General features: G+C 40.8%; 1 protein-coding gene across 4 annotated transcripts in view; it reads right to left on the reverse strand.

Moving 5' to 3' along the window:
* Positions 1-23,472, reverse strand: part of nr5a2 (nuclear receptor subfamily 5, group A, member 2) — a 183,216-nt gene that overhangs the window by 141,825 nt on the left and 17,919 nt on the right. The gene's annotated exons all lie outside the window — the stretch shown is intronic.

The raw sequence follows: 23,472 nt of genomic DNA on the forward strand, positions 1-23,472 counted from the left end.
TTGAAAGTTTAGGTACAGTGTTGAAAGGAAGGCATGGAAAACTCATTCTTCTTCAACAATGCTCTATTGATTAATTGTCATCTGCCTTTTTTTTTAATTTTCACTGAGCAATGATTTCAAGTTTACTTTCAATGGTTTAGTTCTCAGTCGGGACTACTTGATTTCTTTCTCTCTGGCCCAGTCAATATTATCTGCCTACGTTGTTCACCTCTCTGCAAAAATCGTTTAACTGGAAACTTTGCAATATGCAACTTAAATAACGAGGCTGTGATTTACTGAAAAGTAAGCCACCAAGTGACTGAAACTTCAAATAAAAAATACATAGCAGGTTAACCAGCATCATTAAAGAGAAAAAGACTGTTATGATGCGTCAAGACAGGGTACATATTCAAAATATGTCTTTTCTTTTTATAGATTCTGACTGACTCACTGTGTACTCCCAGCACTTTCTGTGTTTATTTCACTAAGGTTCTGAGGCTAATTACACAGCCCTTGCCCTAACGCAGGCTGAGATTGACTAACTCAGCACAGACTGCATGGGATCTGCTTGGCCTCTCACTGTTGAGCCATTGGAGGAACTGCTGATGTCATTTTATTCAACTTTTATTTTCTTTGAATTTTGCTTTCGTCTCCCATTTCTTTCCCTACTTGCTGCTTTCATGACCTCTCTCTTCTCCATCTCCTCCAGCCACACAACCCACCAAAAACTCTTCATTTCTCCAATTCCGGCTTATTGAGCGTCCCTGATTTTAATTGCCCCACCCATTTGTGACCTTGAGCTGACGAGGCCTTAACTTCTGGAATTCCCTCCCTAAAGCTCCTTGACCTCCTCCCTTCTTTTAAGACGCTCTTTAAAGTACCACCTCTTTGACCAGCTATTTGGTCACCTACCCTAATATCTCCTTATATGGTTCAGTGACAAATTTTGTTTCATAATCACTCATTTACAGTGCATTGAGTTTTTTTCTATATTAAGGGTATTTTATAAATGCAAGCTGTTGTTGCCAATGTAACCTCTTTCAGTCAGGTCGACAAGATGGTCCAGGCCTGAGGCCTGTCAGTGGTTGCTATGAAGGCTGCCCAGCAGTGAGTCAACACAATGCCAACTTGCAGCACAATGAGTCAGCCATGTTAGATTTCCCTTCGATCAGATATGAAATGGTGGGACATTGCAAGACCCTCCTGCCTGTTTTGGAGTTGTCCTGATTTGATTCAAATGCTGAACAGTGCCAGCTCAGTACATGGTGTTAGTATTTACTAAACCACAGAAGATCACCACAGCTTCAGACAAAATGATTTACCAGTTACTTCACCTGAGATTCCCCCAGTCACCTCTGCTACTACACAAAATTTCTGGTACCAACTCAGCCTGAACAACAACTGTCCCGGCAGAGCAACTCTGACCTGTATGGAAAGACTGCATTGACTGTGTGTCAGTGGCTTCACTTCATAAGTATAAAGCCCCCTAAATTACTGCGGGTTCATATGAATCTTAAGATCTTTCTCATCAGCAACATAAACCCAAATATACAAACCACTGCAGTGCATAAACCATTTATTCTACATCAGTGGTGGAATATTACTTTGTATTCGTGAAATATCACTAATAATAGTGTTCTTGATGGGCAGGAGTTTTCAGGACACATTCTGTGATTGATGTGCCTTTGTCCCTGAGATGTCAGCATCCACAGTGATACTCCACAATGCACATGAGTGCATTTTCAGTTTTATTTTCATTGCTGGTGTAGGAATTATAAACAATAAGGGTAATGATATATAATATTATTACTCTGAATCTTCTGCAGTGACGCTCAAGATGTGTGTCAAACTTGCCTTGGTTGACCATGGTGTTTATCAGCTTTCAAACCACTTATCTACTAGTGGTGACTGAATTACATTAAGTTATGTGCACTCACTGTTGAGCAGCAGTGCCACTACTGTAGAAGAGCCTACAACTAATCCTTATGTCCTTCCAGCTAGTAGACAAAAGAATGAAGTGGCTGACTGAGGAGAAATAAATATTGTAGAATAAGGAGGTAACAGCCTTGGTTCAGTAGGTAGCACTCAGTCCTCTGAGTTAAAAGTTTGAACATTTAAGTCCCACCCCAGACCCAGGAGCACAAGATCTAGACGAACATTGCCTGAAGTGCAGGCTATATCAATGCAATGTTAAACTGAGACCCCGCCTGCCCTCTCTGGGGGACATACGATAATCCATTGCACTATTTTGAAGAAGAGCACGGAGTTCTCTCCAGAGTTCCAGCCAATATTTGTCCTTCAAAACAGCCACAAAACAGATTATCTGGTCATTATCACAATTGCTGTTTGTGGGACTTTGCTGTGTGCAAACTGCCTTCCACATTTCCTACATTACGAGTGTTAATTCAAAATAATTTATTGGCTGTAAAAGCACTTTGGGATGTCCTGAGGTCTTGAAATTCCTTTTATTTCACTATAAAAAAACTGTGGCAGCCACCAATTATAAAAACATTTCAATAAACTCCAATTAAAATAAACTGACATTACTCACCTATCATAATATACTCTGGTATTAATAGCCTTTAAGTATTGTATTGAATAGTAAACTCATTGTAACAAGCATTGATATTACACTCTACCTGGAATAATAAGCTCTAATATTGCAACCTTCTGTTATAACACAATCTGATATTGAAAAGCCCCAATTATAATGTACCCATATTAAAAACTTCCTGTTACTAACCTCAAATTTTAACATTCTCTTGCATTACAAGCCTCTTAATACAACATATTTTGTTATAAACTTCCTGTTGAGATACTCTGCAATTACAAACCCTCAGTTATGCAAACCTTCTGATATAATGAATTCTGTTAATATGAACTTCCTGGTATACCAAACTCTAATTTTACAAACACTACATTTCTAATTTTTAATATTTCAAGCCTCTCAGTCGAATAAATGCTGATACATTACATGCCTTCAATACACAAAAGGTTTTAACATTACAGTTTTCTTGTTATTAACAAGTCACTCCTCACCCCCAAACCAGCAGAAACAAGATATAAAGGTGTTCCAGCATTGCTAAGCTGACCTTCAATAAGAGGGACTATTTTGTCTATCACAAGTTCACAGTCCTGAGATTTGTAAATATCAGGAGGTCACTGGATCCTACCGTACTTTGAGATCAGCATCCCATTATAGTTCTTAGTTGAAAAGTTACTATGAGCTGAGGCCTGAGGGACATTTTCTAACTCACTCTAAAGAAATTTACACTGCCTCGTATGGCTACTTTATGAGAGGCACCTGCAAAATGTGTATTGTGAAGTATTGACTGAAAACCACCTACACGCACTCCTTTCAGTTTTTGAAGAGGAAGCGCAGAAAGGGATTTAATATTATAAGTTCCTGTCCATCTGGAATTAGTGGATACACCACACAGGTGAATCCTGAAGAAATCTGAACAATCTGGTTTTAGAAACTCTGTTAGTGGAAACCTTTTTCAGTTTGAGGGATTCTTGCTCCCAACAAAGACACAGCACAATGAAGCTTTGGAACTAAAATACAATTTCCTGCCAAGAATATTTCTTATTGTGTTCTAAGAATGGCATGCAGTTTTCAACAAGAATCTGATGAGTAAACAAGTTTGACACAATCACACTTATCTTTTATAAATGCTCTTTGCTATTGAGAAAATAGAAATCAATTTCTGCCATTGGTTAATGGAGAATTGGCTCGATAAAAGTGTTGGTAAGGAACTCTGACATAACTGAAAGAAGAGCTGAGCATGGGTTTCCTTCCGCTATCCGCTTGGAGTTTCAACATACTGGTGAATGCGACAGAGGAATGGAGTGAATATAAGAGACATTATTCAGATACCATGTACAATCCATCTGTGCACCATGGTATGGTTCTACATATTGAGTCATGTATGTAAAGAAGAGCACTTTATTTTCAGTTAAACACTACTTCTTTAACTGCCACCTCATTAAATTGAGGTAATCAGCTGTTTCTACCATGTGGTTCAAGGATGCTGCCAGTAATTCTTTTTATCCCTTTGAAAACAATGGGAGCACGAGAGGGCAATACTTCTCAATGTTAGCCTGTGTTGTTGGTCCTCACTCTTCCAATTTTACTCAATATGCCAATTTCCATACAAATTTCTGCATTTAACATTTATGCACGATATAACCAATATGGCTGTCAATGAGATAACCATTACACATAAATTAGTGTAATTCCAAATGAAATTTAACAACAAGTGAGACGCATGCAGTTCTTTGAAGAAAAAATTAAATAAGAACAGTAACACTTGCTCGGATATCATCGTAGTTTTTGTATAACAGGTCATTTACCTGCGCATTTCTGGCCAATGGAGTAGGGACTTATCACAACACAAGGGTAAATCTTGATTTCCAACGAGCATGACAGAGTTTTACTATTTAAGATTAAAGTGGTGTTGGAAACCCTACTGTTTCTGATTTACATCAATGACTTGGGTTCAGAACTCAGTTGACATTGGTGTAAGATGATAACAGACTGAGACGGGCATTTGGCTTTGAGGAAGCATCTCAGGAAATTTGTAAATGGATAGAATATCACAGATAGGAAAAAAACAAGAAGGACATAAGTATTCCATGAAGAGAGCCAACATAAGTAAGGAAAAAGCTGAAAAAGATCTTTGGTAGTTTTGATGCTGGGCATATTTAACCATATGAAGCAGCAACTGACAGAGTAAATGGCCAAAATAATCAAATACAAATCAGAGGAAATCATATGGCAACTGTATAGTGGTCTAGCCAGCTCGTGCTTCAAGAACTATGTCCAGTTTTGGCCACTAGGCACAAGGGAGACATTTGCACCTTGGCAAAAATTAAAAGATGAGCTTGACACTGTTAGACATATAATTTAAAAAAATCAACTTTTCAGCATTAAGAGGAGATGATTGGAAGATGATTTCATACAGCATGTAAGATAATTAATAGTATAGAATAGGTACTTTAAGAAAACACTTCAAACTGACATCAGGACAAGGAGGTCCAGGTTCAAAACAAATAAAAAGGAAGATATAGAGCTGGTTTTAGGAAATTCTTCACACGTGAATTGGATTGTGTCTTTGGGGTCATGGGTTTGAAAACCACAGAATTCTTTAAGTTGAATACCACATAAGGAGATAATGAGAAGGTCTTTCTGAATGGATGTGCTGAGCCTGGCCAAAAGGCCTTTCTCTTCTGTATCTATTTTGTAATCTTTGTCATGCCTTGCTATTAGCAGTGAGACATGTGTTAGTGTGCACATAGCAGGCAGCCCTCGTACACTTGTGGCCAGGACAAGCAGGTAAATATGTCGCTCTGAAGAAGGTTTCAATCATAGTCGTGGACTTTATAGCATCCTGAATCATTGCATGAAATGGTTGCATTTGGGAACATGATGTAAAGGTGCATATGAGTCTTCAAGTCTGGTACCCACAACCTGATACCTGTGGATTGTATGTAGGTGCAGCACAATAAATATATGAATTTTAATTGGCTCTCATGCACTTTACTGTAAATGGTGATTCTAAGTGATTGTTCCCAAATTTTCCTCTATTCTACCTTCAATATTTGGTGGTTTAAGTATCACTTTTTAGCTTCCTTTAGGCTTGCTGTGGAGTCTGATAAAGTGGACGTGTTAAGGAAAGAGATATGCTTATTTATGTCCTCAGGACTCAGGGTACTTAGCTCCAGCTGGATTGAATCTCATGGAAAGGTCTGTTTGCTAGGAAAGTGTAACGGCAATCATCTGCTTGTGGGGTCATGATCCTGCTCAACAATACCTTTCTCATGTCAGGGTCTGAATTAACTTAAAGTAATTATTTTTGTGACATCTTTGTTGCACAAGACTCCACTGCTTCTGATCTTCCAGAATACGTGAAGTATGGACTAGGCAGGGAGGTGGCTGCAATGCTTTAGTCTCCATTCACACTCATTGGTTTCATATTGAGTCCTGTTCCAGGGCACATTGTCCCAAGTTGGGCTATCTAAGTAACATGTAGGATTTTTAAAAATGCATTCACAGGATGTGGGCATTGCTGGCTATGCCAGCATTTATTGCCTATCCCTAATTGCCCTTTACAAGTTCAAGTGGAGCTTGAGGAGTTGCAGGACCCTGTGAAATATATTTGTGGCTGTTTCTCCCAGAGTCTTTACAATAAGGAATTTTGCATAGTAAGTTTCAGCAGAAAAATAATGAATGTTTCTTCAAGTTGATTTGAACTAAATTTCAATACATATGCTGTCTTAAACAACATAATTAACTTGTTCTGTTAAGCAAAGAACAACTTCATTTTTGAAAATTTATGGGGACTGATAAATGTGTTCTTATTAGGCAGTGGGCTGATAGTGCACTATCAATAGTGGAGTTTAGGTTGAAAAACATGTTAAAAGGAGAGATTGGGATAATGAGGTTCTGCTGTACACACATTATAACAGGTTTCGGTTGGAGCCTATTACATAGCAGCACAATCCTCTTCTCAGTCTGTCAAGGTAGCAAATGCTAATGAAAGCAACATAGGAAGTGATTCCTTTCATCAGTTGTGTTAACTCTACTTCCCAGTCCGATCATCAAGCTGACACAATACTGCCTCTATAAACCACCCACATTGTAAACCAGTTTTACTGCTTAAAAACAATTCTTTTAACTCTTTAATGGTTAAAATTTGCATCATTTTAAAGTACAATGAAAATGCTAAATGAGGTTCACTCCAAATGTTGGAAAATTAAGTATACAACAAACCCTGACAAAAGCATTAACAAATTCATTGATTTATTCCACCCTTTCTCTGAATCTAGTTTGTTTTTCCCTGTTGTGTGCTTTTGCTGCAAATCTATTTGTTTTCTTATACCTTTCTGAGTAGGGCTGTTAATAAGGACTATTGTGGGCATTTACCCAACCTGGGAACTGGACTGAGGTAACCCCAAACTCATTTCATGCAGGACCTTTTAACCACAATAGAGAGAACAGTTTGGAGTAGATATGAGCTACAGTTCCAAGTTGGTATGCTAGCTATTTCTCCAACAGAAAAACTTCTGTGAAAAATTAAAACTGTACAGAATATTTTAAATTAGCTACCAGAACCACAGAAATTTGACAATTGTGTTCAGAAGGCTGACGTCTTTGAAGGATAATTACATTATGTTGGTCATTGGCACCATATCACTGGAAATCACTGAAATTCTTGGCAGTAAAAGACTAAACCCCATCTCATCATTCCCTAGTGAACATTTTCTTACTGCAATCTATTTCCTGACAATACCAGCTTCTAATCAGCTGGAGGATGCACAAACCACTGCTCCCGGACCTTCCATGGGTTTTTATTTTCAATATAAAAGTAATTGATTTCAACCTGACAAGCAGATCATTGAAAGAAGGAAGTATCTCTTTTCAAATGATTTGCCCGTCAGTCTTACTGAAAACAAACCACGTGGGGTTTCTCTGTGCTCTTCAACTCCAAGTCTGCTAAGCTGATTTTACGTTAGGATTAGGAGGGAGCTCAGCGTCGCTGATTCCCGATGAATGGACTCCTCGTGCAGATAGTGGCACTCCCAATGTAATCTTAAAAGATTTGCTAAGGTCGGTGACCTGCTCCAGTGATAACAAGACTTCAGCCATTTATTGGAGAAATATAGAGTGGGAAAGAGGGAGAGTGTATTTGTGCATATGGGTGTGGGCATTCCAATTCAACAATTGGTAAATCAGGAACAGAAAGCAATTATTATAACCTCCTCTACTGAATGTTAATGTTAACCAGGGCAGCACAATGGCAAATGTCATACCTGCTTCTGTAAGTATCCAGTGGCACATGGCATCCTGGGTGCAAGCTTAGATACCCGTCATTTAGAAACAGAGATGGTGCTGCAGTGCAATATATCCTACTCATTTTTGCTATGTCTCATCAATCATAAAACCACCAATATAGAAGTGGGAAATTGAATAGAGCGGTTCCTGAGCTGTTCCCACAGTGGGTCAGAAACCCTTTGCAGAAATTCAGATTCTGGCCTCAAGCTACCTGAGGCATGCATCTCCCCAAAAAGTGATTGTCGACAGCTTCTTGTTAGTTGATGTTGGTGGTGGGGGGAGGGGGGTGAGAAAGAACAAGAGGCAGGAGGGGTGCATTTTATCATGAGATACTCTTCTTAGTGCCTGGATGACAATACAGAGCCACACCAGCAGCTGGCACAGAGGAATCCATGCTGTTGAATAGGAAAGTACAGAAGCAGGTAGAAGAAGAGAGATAGGTGTGGCCGGTGGGGGAATGAGATGTGGCAGAGGTAATTATGTAAGAAAATCAAACTGAGAGAATTTTTAAGAACAAAATCACAACAAAAATGGTAACGATGCAGTCTGGAATTTTTGAGGACAAATGAATTGATCTCCAGGAGGTTAAGGGAATGTCAACATAATCATTTAAAAAAAAAAGGTCTAGAGATGAACTATAAGAAAAGAAATCATAGCGAAAAGCATGCCGACAGGTAACAATATCAATAGGTTGTTGACCGGTGAGTTGCATCTACAAAGGATGGGGAGATGCCATCTCTCTCGTTATATGAACATGTTCAAAGTCACACATGCTCAATCATAAACTCTTCAGGTGAGGAAATGTTCCCCTCCCCCTTTTATCTTTTCAACTACGACAGCGAATTCTAGTTATTGCTGCAAGTTGAAATGAACGGCAGATCAATATCTACGCTTGAAGTCCGCCGACAAATGCATAAACTTCACTGTAACTACAGCAGGAAGCAGGGAGGGAAAGATCAAAACCACCACCCTTGAAAATCAAGCGGCTGTAAAGGAAAGGTAAAGATCACTGCAAACGCCAGAGGAACCATCTACAATTCAATCAGAAACATCGGTGCTGGGAATATAGTGTTACTCTGGTGTTCTGGGAAGAGCGGGTGTTTTCAAATGGGGAGGATCGATTGCAGGCGAGACCAGCTCATCAGCTGAACACGGCCCAGCTCTTGCCAGGAGGGGCGATTGTAATAATTTGCAATATCTCTCTCCACTTCCTTCTTGTGTAAGGCCACAGTTGGGAGACACCTGGAGAGGTGAGTGGTCACTGTGGAGGAGATGGGGAAGGATCTTTCCCGAGCGCTCTCCCCTTAAAGAGTGCAGTGGGAAGAAATGGGTGAAAGAGACTGACTTTCCTGAGCAGCAATAAACTCGACTGATGGTAAACATTTACTATATGTGAAAAGAAAACAAAAGTGTGCTAAATCTCTGAATCAAGCACTTATATCTCTAAAGAAAAGCAATGTGTAGAATAGAAATTCTGTAGGATAGTATGGAATTCTGTGATCCCAGTGAAGCTGAAGATTATCAACTGAAACTGATCACGGGCTTTTAAACTTCATAAAATCACACAGCCCGAAAGGAGGCCATTCGGCCCATTGTAATATCCCGGCCCTTCCAAAGAGCTATCCAATTAGCTCCACTCTCCTGCCGTGCCATTTCCCCCCCCACCCCTCAATTATCCATTTTCCCTATTGAAGTTTATCTGCTCCTCCCATTGCATTCCAACACAGAACAACTGGCCGCACAAAAAGATGTTTCCTCATTTCCCCACCGCCCCCCCAGATTCTCGTGTCAATTACTTTCCATCTGTGTCCTCTGGCCAGTGACCCTTCCGCCACCAGCACAGTTTCTCCCTGTTTACTCCATGGAAAGGCCTTGGGACTTGGGCACTTTGAGGATTCCAATGCTGAAATTTTAAACATGGCTTCACCCACTGTCCTTTCCATATGGGCAGAGGACTGGAGAAACCACCAGCCAATTAGAGGAAAACAAGTGACTCCAATTACATCAATTCGCGACCAAACATGGTACCACAAGGATAGTTACATTGCAACAGCGGGGGGGGATAGGGAGGGAGGAAAACAATGACACGCAAAAAACGACAATTGGGTAAAGTAAGGGAGCTGCCGTCGCAGGGACGTTATAAATTCTTTATTTGTCTGTATAGTATTACACTGATTGTGGTAAGTGGTGTATTTGGAATTCCGGTTAGAAGAATTGATGAGAAATCAATGGGAACTGCCAGGGATAAGATGTAACCAGTGCAGTTGGGTGTAACAGGCAAAAGATTGGCCGCACAGCAATTTCTACTTTGTTTCTTTGTACCCAGGGGATAGAACAGCTTCAATCACTCTCCCACAAACTCACATAGTTCAGGGAGCGATCAGCATGCAGGGAGGGCAGCTTTGGCCAAATCACTACCAGCTAGAATCTCTTTATATATAATAAAAAAAAATATTTTATGCTCCTTTACGTATGAGTTTTCAATTTTATTTAGCAATGTCTGGGGTGTTTCAGCAATTCAAGATTTCACTTGCTCTAAAAAGGTAGATTTTTTTTTTCTTTTTGCAAGGTCTTACCCAGACCAAAGTCCTCTTTAAACTTGCAGAAGCCCCAATCCGAACACTGTGCAGGCGACAAACAGGGCTGTTCCCTTTAAGATGTGTGCGTCCGCCACTGAGCAGCGATTTTAAAGGGACAGCGCAGTGCAACAAAGATTAAAGGAAACGTTGGCCTAAATCCAACGATGCAATTGGTAAGAGGGATGTAGCTCCTCCTCCCTGTAAACCCAGGACAGCTTCTGTTAGAAGGTCTAACCCTGCAGTTTAAAATTGCCAAACAAAAATGAAGTGACCACAACTTGCAATTAAACTGTACCGTCCATACAGAAAAACGTCTCGACCTGTTACACGCGCGGAGGCTGGGTCTCCAATGCGAGCAAATGGGGGCTTGCAGAAAGGCTTTTCAAGCTAGGGAGGGAAGTTAAGATATGGAAAGCTTTGAGAAGTCAGTTGCAGAGTTTTTTTTTGTTCATTCACGGGATGTGGTCTTCGCTGGCTGGGCCAGCATTTATTTCCCATCCCTAATTGCCCTTGAGAAGGTGGTGGTGAGCTGCTTTCTTGAACCACTGCAGCCCATATGGTGTAGGTACATCCACAGTGCTGTTAGGGAGGGAGGTGGAATTCCAGGATTTTGACCCAGCGACTGTGAAGGAACAGCCATATATTTCCAAGTCAGGATGGTGAGTGGCTTAGAGGGGAACTTCCAGGTGGTGGTGTTCCCATGTGTCTGCTGCCCTTGTCCTTCTAGATGGTAGTGGTTGTGGGTTTGGAAGGTGCTATCTAAGGAGCCTTGGTGAATTCATCCAGTGCATCTTGTAGATGGTACACACTGCTGCTACTGTGCATCGGTGGTGAAGGGAGTGAATGTTTGTGGATGGTGTCAAGCTTCTTGAGTGTTGTGGGAGCTGCACTCATCCAGGCAAGTGGAAAGTATTCCCATCACACGTCTGACTTGTGCCTTGTAGATGGTGGACAGGCTTTGAAGAGTCAGGAGGTGAGTTACTCTCCACAGAATTCCTAGCCTCTGACCTCCTCTAATAGCCACAGTATTTATTGGCTGGTCCAGTTCAGTTTCTGGTCAATGGTAACCTGCAGGATGTTAATAGTGGATGATTTGGTGCTGGTAATGCCGTTGAATGTCAAGAGGAGATGGTTGGATTCTCTCTTGTTGGAGATGGTCATTGCCTGGCACTTGTGTGGTGCAAATGTTACTTGTCACTTATCAGTCCAAGCCTGGATATTGTCCAGGTCTTGCTGCATTTGGACACGGACTGCTTAGGGTTTAAGATTTAAGAAAGTTTAAGGTTTATGTGCCTCTGATATTGAAGTGGTGAGGCCACAAGACATGACTATATTTCCCTGATGTTCAACTGGAAGAAATAAATAGCTTATCCATGATTTAGTTGAGACATGGATACTGTAACTAGCCTAGATTCCCAACTTGTTGGAAGCTATTACAAGGTGAAATTTCCCTGAATTGTCAGAGGGTTGCCAACCCTCCAAGGTTGGCCTGGAGTCACCACAAATTGAAAATCAATCTCCAGTACATTGCTGTGTGCAAACCTGGAGGAAATTATCAAGATTGTTTTTTTTTGTCATGTTCTGTGAGCATTTCTCTTTACCAGGTATAAAACTGTTGAAAATGGGGGATAAGTCTGTTTGGCCGACAGTCAAGCAACATCGAACTGGGGTAATCAGTCTTTTAGCTTTCCTATTGGTGTAGGAAAGCAGTATGTCACAAGGATGGATGTGCTGGCCAACAAATGGCTGGAGAGTGGGGGCATGTACTCTGATGAAACCCCCAGGAATACATTTAATCACACTTGGCGACCTTATCAGGCATGGACCCAGAAAAATCTCCCCTGCAATGTCAGGATTTGTAAAGTATTGCAGCTTTCAAGCTAATCTATTGAGCTGTGTAAGAATAACATGAACTATGTGGTTTACCAATGAAGTTGTCACAGTGTAATATCAGTGGAGAGATTGAAAAACAATCTTTAACACCCTGTGGATCTCTTGTGGCTTTGCCAGTGAAAGGTCAAGACAAAGTGAGCTTTCCTTAAGCGGGACATTAGCGATGCTGTGGTGTGGACGATCTGCTACTTCTGGAGCTTTTGAAGCTCTCCCTAGTGGTAGATATGTCCAGTTGCAGACACTGTTATTCCCATGTAATGAGTGCACAAAATACAGGGTAAATTTAATAATGGGTCACAACTTGCTATCAAAATAATGCTTAGACTAATGGCCATTGGTATTAATTATGCACAAATGGTACAGCAACTTCAGGTGAGAGCAGATATCTGAATAGTTGCAGAAATTGAAAGTTGCTGTCTGAGAAACCGCTATTTGTGTAAACAGCATCTCACTGTCTGCGTGACAATTGAAATGCATTGTATGGCATGAAGTTGCTGCATTTGCAGCATAGATATGAACTAACCTCACCACAAAAGGTTAAGTCTCATCCATTTCAGTCAAAGTAACATTTTAACCACATGATAAGTGTTAATTACTGCCTGTCAACCAAGCTATCAGTGAAAATTTACCATTAGAAGTGTGGTGTCTCATTTCTTCAGGTTTTAATTATTCTTGGAGAGTTAAAAAATGTAAAACTTAAAAAAAAATGATTTTGTCTTTCTCTTTATCTCACCTTTCTTAATCCAATCTTTCCCTTCCTTTATTTCTATTTCTGTGTCTGTTTCGACATTGAATTAATCCATTCTAATTTACACTTCCTTCACAGTCCATGTGCGGTTAATTTTACAATCCACCAATTGCATTGGTTAACAAAATTCACAATTGCTTGCCCTGTTCACTGGGGTCCCAGATGCCCGGTTTCCCTTGCTGTGACATTATCACCTCGTATTTTCAACAGCTTGCCATACAAAAAGAAGAGAAAAACTTTAGGGCCATTATATTGTAATTATTAAAAATTTAAGTTTGGAAATACCACAGATATGAGTTGAGTTAACAAAGTTAATATAGAACCGAAATATTGGAAGGATTTTTAAAGCTGTAACTGTATTATTTATTTTAAGAGAGGCCGGCCTGATTGTGAGCAATAATGAACCTATTGATGACTGGGAAGTTAAATATAAAAACCTTTTAACCTGTGCTATGAGAATGTAGGAGATCAACTGCAGTACTTTGGCATGCTGCACTACACCAACACTCAATTTAAAAGTCAAATGTGTCAAAATGCTACACTATTTTAGTATAAAATCTATCCGCCAACTTCCTTGTACACACTGGAGGATTTATAGCATTTGGAAAGAGTGGACCCAATGTTAAATTTGTTGCCCATACTCCTACCTCATAAGCCAATTTAAATGCATTTTTTGAGCAACAAAATTATGTCTTTACTTGAACAACAGGGGATGGCACAGGTCATTCTCTGAAATTGTTCCTGTTTTCTATTGAACGCTACTGTTATCAGAACAAATGTAGTCCTGCATCTGCTCTTGTCACCGTGTCCCCTCTCATACAATGCTGCTGGATTGGAAGCCAGTGTAGGTCAGCGAACACAGGGACAATGGGAAGAGGGGACTTGGTGCAGATTAGAATATGAGCAATGGAGTTTTGGATGAGTTGAGCTTTTTGAAGGGTGGTAAACAGGAGGTTGGCGAGGAGGGCATTGGAATAGCTGAGTCTAGAGGAGGAGGAGAGTTTCAACAGCCGATCAGCTGAAGCACTAGCGGAGATGGGTGCTGTTAAGGAGGCAGAAGTAGATGGACTTTGTGATGAAGAGGATTCAGGGTTGGAAGCTAAACTCAGCATCAAATAGGATGCTGAGGAACCGCATGAAACAGTGGTCAGCGAGGGGTACAGGATTGGTGGCGAGAGAATGGAATTTGTGGTAGGGCAGAGGATGATGGCTTCAATCTTCCCAATGTTTAATCAGGGGAAATTGCAGTTCACCCAGAACCAGATGTCAGACAACAACATTATATAGTGCATTTATTGTAGTGAAACACCCCAAGGTGCTTCACAGGCTTGCAATGAAACAAAATTTAACAGAGCCACATAGGAGGCATCAAGACAGACGATCAAAACCTTGATCAAAGAGGTAGGTTTTAAGGAGCATGTGAAGCAGGAGGGAGCAATAAAAAAGTGGAGAGCTTTAGGGAGGGAATAACAAGTTGTCCGACAATGCAGAGATAGTGGAGGGGTAGAGAGAAGTGCTGGTGAAGTACAGTTGGGTGTCATCAGCTTGCATACAGAAACTGACATTGTTCTTTTAGGATTTTGTGTCAGTCAGGACTCAGATGGTATCACTCTCACCTGCCTCTATATCGGAACGTCATGTGGGTTCACATCCCACTCTCTGGCATCAATCTAGGCTGACACTCTAGTGTAGTATTGAGGGAGTGTTGCATTGTGAGAGAAGCCATCTTGCGGATGAGACATTAAATCAAGGCACAATCAGCCCTCTCAGTTGGATATAAAAGTTTGCATGGCACGATTTTGTGGAAGAACAGAGGAGTTAACCCTGGTATCCTGGCCAATACTTATCCTTCAATCAGTATCACTAAAACAGATTATCTGGTCATTTATCACAATTCTGTTTGCAGGAGTTTGCTGTGCACAAATTGTCTGCCACGTTTTCTACATGACCACAGTGACCACACTTCAACAAATATTTCATCGGCTGTAAAATGCTTTGGGGAGTTCAATGGTCAGGAAAGGCACTATATAAATGCACGTCTTTATTCTTTCCTTCTTTAATGTCTACATGTAGATGAGAAATAGGAGGGGATCTAACTTGGATCCTTGGAGGACTCCAGAGGTGAAGCTACATGGGCAGGAAGAGAAGTAATTGCTGGAGATTCTATGGCTACTGGATGGGTAACAGTGGGCAAAAGGAGGCATTGGAGAAGTCAGCCACGCCAAAGACTGCAGTCAAGCCAAGAAGGGTTGGGATGGATAGTGCACTATGGTTGCAGACATAAAGGACGTTACTTGTGACTTTGTTTCAGGCCATTTCCATTCTCTGGCAGGGAATGAAACCTGATTGGAAAGGTTCAAACATGCAGTTGTGGGAAAGGTAGGTGTGGATTTGAGAGATGGCAACACGTTCAGGGGCTCCGGAGAGAAAAGGGACATTGGAAGTTTGCATGGATAGAGGGGTCAGTTGTAGGTTTCTTGAGATAGGGGTAATGATGGCAGATTTTAAAGGGAGGGGACTGTGCCTGAGGATAGAAATCCATGTATAATATCAGCTAATATGAACCAGGAAGTAAAATTTTATGAATATAGTTTAGTGGGAACAGTGTCAAGGGAACAGGAAGTGGGTCTCATGGACAAGGTGAACAAGGAGAGGTGTGAGGGGAGATAGGAGAGAAAGTGAGTTTTTTTATTCTTTCCTGGGATGTGGGCTCCACTGGCTGGGCCAGTATTTATTGCCCATCCCTAACTGCCCTTGAGAAGGTGGTGGTGAGCTGCCTTCTTGAACCGCTGCAGTCCATGTGGTGTGGGTACAACCACAGTGCTGTTAGAGATGGAGTCCAGGATTTTGACCCAGTGACAGCGAAGGAGCGGTGATATATTTACAAGTCAGGATGGTGAGTGACTTGGAGGGGAACTTCCAGGTGGTGGTGTTCCCATGTGTCTGCTGTCCTTGTCCTTTTAGATGGTAATGGTTGTGGATTTAGAAGGTGCTGTCAAAGGAGCCTTTGTGAATTCCTGCAGTGCATCTTGTAGATGGTACACACTGCTGCTAGTGTGTCGGTGGAGGAGGGAGTGAATGTTTGTGGATGCGGTGCCAATCAAGTGGGCTATTTTGTCCTGGATGGTGTCTATCTTCTTGAGTGTTGTGGGAGCTGCACTCATCCAGGCAAGTGGAGTGCATTCTGTCACATTCCTGGCTTGTGTCTTGTGGATGGTGGACAAATTTTGGGGAGTCAGGAGGTGAGTTACTCACCACAGGATTCCTAGCCTGTGACCTGCTCTTGTAGCCACATTTTTATATGGCTAGTCCAGTTCAGTTTCTGGTCAATGTTAACCCCCCAGGATGTTGATAAGAGTGGATTCAGCAATGGTAATGCTGTTGAATGTCAAGGGATGATGGTTAGATTCTCTGGTTGTGATTCAGGATGAGGATAGGAGGGAAACTTGGGGATGCTTGGCTCAGTGGTCAAGGGGAAGGGAATGATGTGGCAGATGCAGCTCAATGAAAGGTTCCAATCATCGTGATAAAGTCCATGAGCTCCTCACACTTGTTGGAAATCAGGGCACAAGGAACAGAGGTGAGAGCTTCAACAAGATGTTAGTAGTGGGGAATAGATGTTGGGGATTAAACTAACCTCACCTGTAAATCCATAATCATACATTGCCATTGTTTCCCCCTCAATGGGCAGCATTTTGAATTTTGGGTCGGGTCTCTGAAGTTGAGGGTCAAATGTGGCTCCCACCCCTGCACTGTGGTGGCAGCAATCACCCAACATTGATTTTTGCCTGGATTGGCCAATTAGTGGCAAGATACTGTGCTCACCAACCAATGAAGGATGACAGGCAGGCTCTGGAAGGTAGTGAGCTTCCTATTGGCCCTCCAATATGGAAGGAGCTGTAGCCCCCCGCCATTGCAGGTAACGGAGAGAGAGGGCTCCTCCATCTTGAGGTGTCCTCTTAGCGCTTTTAAAAACTAAGTAAACAATGGCTAATGCTGCCAGACTACCATAATAAATGAGTTCCACCTTCACAGGATGACCTGTGATCGTGGATGCAGCAAGGCAGGTCTCTGATCAATGGCCCCAATTGGCCTTTTAACTACCTCAGTTGGTTACCCACCTGGGGGTTTGAGGGAGTTTGGGGCATTACGATGCTGGCAAGTGATCCTGACATGACAGTCCACATTGCAAACTTATCTGCCTGCCCAGCTCTGTTCCTAACCCCGTATCCAGACCAAAATCTTGCCCAATGTTTCATGCAGGTATACTCTGAATATATTCATATAAAATTGTTTTACTTTACATTTTCTAAATGTTTAACTTTTGAAATGAAATTGTGATTTACCAATAAATGCAAGCAATGATATTATTTAAACTGCTTCTAGCTCAATTAATATACAACTAAAGATTCAATATTTCCCACCCTTTATAGTCCTCAGGTCAAGCTGTCTATTTATTTAATTGATGGTAAGAAATATTTTCTTTCTATATCTTGTTCTACTCTTGCCAAGCATTGACAATAGCTGAGATGATAGTGATGTCAGTGCCTTGCCTACACCCCTTTTTTGTTCTAGCTGTGCAACTGGCCATTCACAGATGTCTCAGAGTAGCCTAGGGTGGCCTGCAATCTCCATCTCCTTGTCTGCAAGAAAACCATTTGCTAGTATCTGGCACTTTCCCATACCAGCACAGCCAAGATAGGTAATGTGCTATATGTCGTGCTACATGAGGTGCTTCAACATGCTGCATTTCTGAACCATTTAACTCAAAACACAAAATAAATTATGTCAAGAGAAAGTGAAAAGGCTGGAATCATACAGCCCTTTTTCAAGCATGGATTTGTTCGCAATCCCATGAGGTGGACATTTCAGTGATTTTACACTAACAGCATTCTGTAGGAGGTAATCAAGGCAATAATTGCTATTTATCTGTTAGTCTCCAATTAACATTATAGAGCAAATACTGTGAAAGAAACTAGACTTAAAAAACAGCAGCCAATTTCTATGCAGCAAGATCTCACAAACATGAGCTGAATGATCAGTTAATCTGGTTTTGATGCTGCTGGTTAAGGGAGGAGTGTTGGCCAGTACACATGGACAACTCTCTGCTTCTGTTCATGCCATGTCACTGGATCTTTCATATTCACCTGAACAAGCAGACAGGACCTTGACTTATCATCTGATCTCAGTGGCACGTCAAACAACACAGCATTTCTAAACTGATTTCCAGCCTTGATTGCATGCTGAAATCCTGGAACAAGCCTTCTATCCACAAAGACTCAGAAGTAAGAGTAAGAGAAACTGAAAAGGCTGCAAACAGTCAGCCTTTAAGTATCTAACTCTGTATAGATTACTCACTAACCAAAACAGTGCTAGAGAGAACCATCTTTACTGCAGTTGTTTTGTTATATTCAAGTCAATCACCGTAGCTTTGAATGAACTGATGGACAAGCAGCGTGTGTCCGAGCCTCTGCCAATGCCATGCACAAGGTAGCCATGAGGAAGTGTGTAAGAATTGTCATTGTAATTAATTTCCCTCCCCCTACCTCACTGCTGCCTTCTGTGCAATACACTCAGCCTCCACTTAGCAGCTCCTTCCAATGACTGGCAGACGTCAGGAACTTGCTCTATCCCACTACCCCAAGACACAGCATGTTACTACAGCAAAGTGTTGTCCTTTGGCAGCATGCCACTTAGCCATTTGTTAACCAAAACTACATTGTGAAAAATAAATCAGTTGAAATTTATTGGATTTGCAGCTGATAACAGTTCCTTCCAATTGAGCACGACAAGGTAATGAAAGCAAATAGAGTCACCAGCTGTATTTTAAGAATACAGTGCATTCCACTTATGGTCAGCTCTGCTTTACCACTAGTCATTGTTGCTTTGCTCGTTATTTTCAACAGATCTTCATTAAATTGATTTTTTAAAAGTCCATAACAATAGTGTTTTGAGTTAGTGTTTTGACTTAATGCTGCACCAATCTGCTGGAGTGTTCAGTTATTCCACTTGTTCAGTCTTAAACTGGGTTGAGAAATTGGGCTAGGGATGCCAGGTAGTGACCAGGGAAGCAGGAATTGGGCCCAGTAACAAAGTTTCAAACCTCATATCACTGATGGTGTTAAATGAACAAAGTATCAAAGGCTTGTTACAATTTTAATAAACGTGACACTTTTCATTGCCAATTCCCATCTATTAATACTCCGTTGCATAGAATGTGTACACACTGTATCGTTCTGGTGTCACACCAGTCAGAGACCTCGGAGCACGTACTTGCACCAAAACAGGAAGCAACATTAAAGCAACAGTTGTCCAAAACAGTTCATATGAGGGCAGAAAGTGAATGCCTCTTGTGTCACTTAAGCTGATTGACACCGCTTTGGCTTCCACGCTGAAAGTAACAATGGCTAGAGTACAACTGTCCTTACTGAAAACAGATGGTCACCAGGATGAACAACACTTTCGGTTTGGAGAAAGGAAAGAAGCAAGATTTTTATGTTTCATTTTGATGGTGAAACAAAGTTTCAGTTAGCATTCTAGCATTCTTCTGGCCTGCTTACCATGGAGACCTCTGAACAGGAACAAGCCAACAGGACCAGATTGTATCCATTACAGCAGTTTATACTTATCAAGTGTTCACCCTGTTGAATTATGCCTCTGAGCATCTTAGAAAAGACAAGGGAGTTGATTTTGACTTTGTGGGATAGCGTAAGATAGGTGATAGTGAAATGGCAATTACTCCCGATTTTTATTTTCATCAAAGCCAATGGAAATGAAAGTGGTGAGCGATGGTAAACATGATGCTGACTCACTATCACCAGTTTTATATTATCACAGTCACAATCTCCCCCAAGAAGTTTAAGGTGGCAGACTGAGGTTGAAGAGATATGCTTGTATGAACATTTTTTGAAGTTGGAGAGAGGAGTAACAGATCTTGAAATATTATTTTGGTAGCTAAAGGTTTGGCCTCCAATGCTGGAGCAGAAGGAATGGGGAACAAACAACAATCTATTGTCTAGCTTTAAAACCACATTCTGTAAGGCGCATGGGGATTTAAACGGAGAAAGCAATCCTGAACACACACAACCCAGTTGCCATTGTGAAACCAGGTCTGAGTTAATATTCTGATCTTCCTTTGAACTGGTCAGAGTAGGGACATCTTAACAGGAACAATCCATTGGGACCAGAAAGAGGCAGTTTGTAAGAGGTCTCCATGTAACTAATTTAGAAGAATACTGGAATATTAACTCAGACTTTATTTCACAGTAATACTGAGGCAGGACTAGCCTTGTATTTTCTCCACTGCCAGCAGCAAAAGATTTCTGGTTGTGTTCAAAAATATGTTCTGTGGCACCATATTTTTAATTTTGCATCTTTTAAACAGAATTAACTCTTGAATCAATTACACCAAAACATGGCAATGTGGGAAAATCTCAATTATAGAATTTGATGTTGATGATCCTTTGCCAGGTTATTTAGGCTCTGTGCATAGATAACATATTTGGTAAACTGTGAGTTATTTTCTTTAGTGGGCTGGAGACAGTTACTGGTTGATATTTGAAAGGATGCATGACAGGAAAGAGCATCAATGCCAAATTCTCTCTCAAATACACGGATACTTATACTTTGCTTGCTAAATGACTGTCCATCAGACTTATCTAGTCATCCAAATGAATGATCTAGTAATCAGAAGTGAGGAAGGGAGAAGTGATGAGGCTGATTTTTGGTATGGAATTGTCCATCTTTAGGTATAAAACGGAAGAGGCAGAAGAAAAACATAAAAACAAATTGTCAACCTTACCGCTGGATTTAGCAATTTAGGCACTAATGCAAAAACAAACTACTGCAGATGCTGGAAATCTGACATAAATCCGAAAATGCTGGAAATGCTCAGCAAATTAGGCAGCATCTTTCATCAGGTCATCCTACAGAAATGTGAACACTATTTCTCTCTCCAACGATGCTGCCTGACCTGCTGATTATTTCCAGCATGTTCTGTTTTTATTATCAATTTAGACAATTCAGCACTCTTGCCACAAACAGGCAGAAGTCTCATTCACATGCTAAAATCAGGGTTTGACACTGAAGCAATTTAGGTGCCAATCGACACTGCTATCATTGTTTCCTCAACCCACCTACAAACTGTGGGCAATACAGGTTGGAAGACATTTGCAAGCACCACTTAAGCTTCAGTTGGATAAAACTGGAGTGGGTCTGCAAATCACTTTTCTTCCATCCTTTTTGGAGCTTTTAAGCCTTAAGGATTTTCTTAAGTTCTGCCACATAAATCTGCTGCTCTCTTTCCACTCCCTCCATTCAGCCTTAATGTGCTGTGAGTTTGTGCCCAGTCTGACTTCCTGCCCTCCCGAATGGTGAGCTTTGTATGGCAGCACAATTAGCATTGGCAGCTTGCCTGTTCCATTGAAATGATGACCGACCTCGACAGCTGATTAGGCCATGGGGCAGGTGGAACAGTTACCTTGCCCACTGCTCAATTGATGTAAACCAAAATAGACCCAAATAACTTCAAATTCCTTGGTATACTAGCATGTGTATTATGGGCTGGGGAAGGACTAACAGCTGGCCTCCCTGAAAAGACGTTTCCCCAAATTGTCTATTTTTGCTAGGCTTTCATGTGGATCATCATTCAACTTTTTTTATTCTTGGTTGGGAAAGATAATTAAAGTCCTGGTTGCTTTGAATGTTCTTCCATTCACAATTTCCTTCACTGCAAAATGATGATATATTGGCTTAGGTAAGTGAGAGGTGATGTACCATTGGGCTCACAAAGCAATTGACAGATTCTCTACTACTGCAATTTTCCTGTATCTGGTGGTATGAGACCTGTTTTTATATTTAAATCAGGAACTGCATCATATATGAGACCCTAGGTTCAGACTCAAGGTTAACACTATCCCCAATTGTCAAGAATTCTAATAGCTGGAGTCGAGTTTCATTGGGGAGAAAGGTTATTTTACATCCACCTGAGCCAATAGGGCCTCAGTTTAACATCTCATCCTTAAGATGAAACCTCCAACAGTGTAGCACTCCTTCAGCGCTGCACTAAAGTGTCAACCTCACATATGCACTCAGGTCCCTGGCATGGGACTTCAACACATGGTCTACTGACTCAGAGGTAAGAAATCTACCCACTGAGCTGTGACTAACACTTTTAGGAGACATCTGTTTAATGGGAGAGAACATTTTAAAAATTCCTCTCATTGCCACATCAGAAATCATAAAAGGACTTAAATCTGGTGCTGACAGAAATTACTAGAGGTCTTCCCTCGATTACAAGAACAAATGCAGTACCTGCTGATACAGACTCCTTATGTGCACTGTTTTTAAACACATTAGGATAGATCTTGACTCTATGCTGTCATGTTAAATGATTGATAGTGAATCAACAACCCATTTTCCTTTGAAGTCAACTGAAATAGACTTTGGGGGTGATGCAAAATGAGTTCTCAACTCATTATCCCATTTTATTCTAACACAGAGTCAAAAACTACCCCCATTATGTTTGCCAGTTAGAGGGTAGTCAGAAAGTCACAATCATTAACTTGTACACAAGGAGTATATACATATACAAACAAGGTTTGTGCATACTCTGATTTGAAAAGGATTTGCAACCAAGTTTTTCACTAAATCTGGTCATTCATGACAGCGGTTTAATGCTGTAACCTTGGTCTGAAAACTCAACCATCAACCTTTTGTTGCTAACCAGATAATATTCCTTTTGTAGTTAGGTTTGAGTCATGGGCAATGAATCGAGTGAATGATCATAACTTCATGACATGCTAAATTCAACATTTACCACCCGCAGACTAAATTTCCCATGTACTACTGTACAATTTTGTATAAAAAAATCTGAAGGCAGTGAAATGTCAGTTTTTGAGCACAGTTCCGTGATAAAAAAAAATCATTGAACTTCAAAGTCAAAAAAAAATTCTCTAGTCATGAATGACATGTATAACATAAAATGGCCAGAACGATGAATTTTTCAGAGTTCTGCAGTTGAAAACTATCATGATAAGTTACCTACAAAATATATTTCAGGCAGGTTTTTTCCCAAACGCACAACTTAATTTTGAAACATCTTACATTTGCATCCAATCTTTGTCCATTATTTTAAAAAACAAAATACAGACACATTGGCTCCTAATTCCACTTGTGCAGTTTGACCACCTGAAATCTAAATAGTAACCTTAAGCAAAATCCACTTCTGATATGATCTAAATCTGACAGAAAATAAGATATAAAATGCACAGCGATATATATTCCTCTCTTTGATGATCTTAGTGAAAAAGGTAGATGCAAATACAAACTAAGGAACACTGATTTAGATTTATGCCTGATATGTTGCTGAAATTAGCTCAGGGTTCAAAATACATCTGATTGTGCTTGCATCATTTAATGATACAAATCCCAGAATGGCA

This window comes from Cetorhinus maximus, chromosome 17 (assembly GCF_964194155.1).
Source record: "Cetorhinus maximus chromosome 17, sCetMax3.hap1.1, whole genome shotgun sequence".
Taxonomy (NCBI): Eukaryota; Metazoa; Chordata; class Chondrichthyes; order Lamniformes; family Cetorhinidae; genus Cetorhinus; species Cetorhinus maximus.